At 53.0% G+C, this 1,746-nt stretch overlaps 1 pseudogene; it reads right to left on the reverse strand.

Moving 5' to 3' along the window:
* Nucleotides 1-12: 12 nt before the first annotated feature.
* LOC111529975 lies at nucleotides 13-444 on the reverse strand (annotated as a pseudogene).
* Between the last annotated feature and the right edge of the window lie 1,302 nt (nucleotides 445-1,746).

The following is a 1,746-nucleotide window of genomic DNA, read 5'->3' on the forward strand; positions in this document are numbered from 1 at the left end:
GGCACAGCCTGCTAGGAGCAGAATGACTTTGAGGATCCTTTGCTCAGCCAGCTCCTGGGCAGGATTTCCAGAAAGGTGATACAGAGGAAGGTGCCAGCCGCCATGCCCTCTAGCACAGACTGGACCAGCTGGCGCAGAGGCCCTGCTGACTGCTAGAGCTGCACCCATCCGGATGCCTAGAAGTGTCATGTGTGAGAAATGGATCCCACAGCCAGCCACCACCTGTAACCCCAAGTGGCTCTGCAGCAGCTGCAGCGACAGGCCGACAGCCACAGTGCCCTTGTGGAGCAGCAAAGCCAGGCGCAGCTCTGTGGCCCAAGCCCCGTCTTGCTGCAACCCCTTGAACAATAAGTATAGAGCCAGGGAGTAGACCAGTACATGAGCACGCAGGGCTGAGGGGGCTGCTGGGGCTCCATTCGCCTCTGGAACCCCCTGGCTCTTCATGAAGATTGGTCTTTTGAGATAACTTTTTTTTTTTTTGAGATGGAGTCTCTCTTGTCACTCAGGCTGGAGTTCCATGGCACAATCTCGGCTCACCACAACCTCTGCCTCCTAGGTTCAAGCAATTCTCCTGCCTCAGCCTCCCGAGTAGCTGGGATTACAGGCGCCCATCACCACGTCCGGCTAGTTTTTGTATTTTTAGTAGAGACAGGAGTTTCACCATGTTGGCCAGGCTGGTCTCAAATTCCTGACCTCAGGTGATCCACCCACCTCAGCTTCCCAAAGTGCTGGGATTACAGGTGTGAGCCACTGTGCCCGGCCTTTTTAGAGGTATCTTTTCAGGTTTTTTGTATGTCTGACACCTATGGTTCCACCTGGACCTGGCAACTGCTCTGCGGCCTCACCCAGAAGTGACTCAGCATGCAGGATCATTTCCCACATCCTAATCATTGCAGCCTCAACCAGTCAGCAGCAGGCCCCATTCCCTAGCCGCCCCCACCACCCTTCCTCTAAACTACATTTGGAAAACCCTCGCCCCTAAATGCTCCAAGAGACTAATTTGAATAATAAAAAAACTCCAGTCTCAGTGGCTCCTGCTTGTAATCCCAGCACTTTGGGAGGGCAAGGCGGGTTGATTACCTGAGGTCAGGAGTTCAAGACCAGCCTAGCCAACATGGTAAAACCCCATTTCTACTAAAAATACAAAAATTAGCCAGGCGTGGTGGCGCAAGCCTGTAGTCCCAGCTACTTGTCTCCTTGAGACAGGAGAATGGGTTGAACCTGGGAGGAGGAGGTTGCAGTGAGCCGAGATCACGGCCCTGCACTCCAGCCTGCGTGACAGAGCAAGACTTCATCTCTAAAGAAAAACAAAAACCAACAAACAAAAAAACAACTCCGGTCTCCTGTTCAGTCAGTTCTGCATAAACTCTTTCTCCACTGCAATTCCCCTGCCTTGATAACCCACTGGGTGGTTACAAGAGGAGCTTCCCAACCCAGTTAGAGGGGGTCAGAGGTCACTTTGGGTTGGGGAGCGGGAACTGAGGCAGGAGGAGGCTGTAATCAGGGTAGGGCTGGTGGACCTGCAGGACGGGCTGGGGGAAAAGCATGGAAGGGAGTTTCCCAATAGGAGGGAACAGTATATGAGAAAGCCCGGGCAGGAGAAACACCAGATCTAAGGACTCAAAAAGGACAGAATGGCTGAAATGAAGATTTGGGGTGGGGCAGTGAGAAGGGTGTGTATGATAGGGGTGTTATCCAGATCACCAAGGGCCATGAGAGCCACTATGAGGGTCTGGACTCTGTTCT

This window comes from Piliocolobus tephrosceles, unplaced genomic scaffold (assembly GCF_002776525.5).
Source record: "Piliocolobus tephrosceles isolate RC106 unplaced genomic scaffold, ASM277652v3 unscaffolded_32345, whole genome shotgun sequence".
Taxonomy (NCBI): domain Eukaryota; kingdom Metazoa; phylum Chordata; class Mammalia; order Primates; family Cercopithecidae; genus Piliocolobus; species Piliocolobus tephrosceles.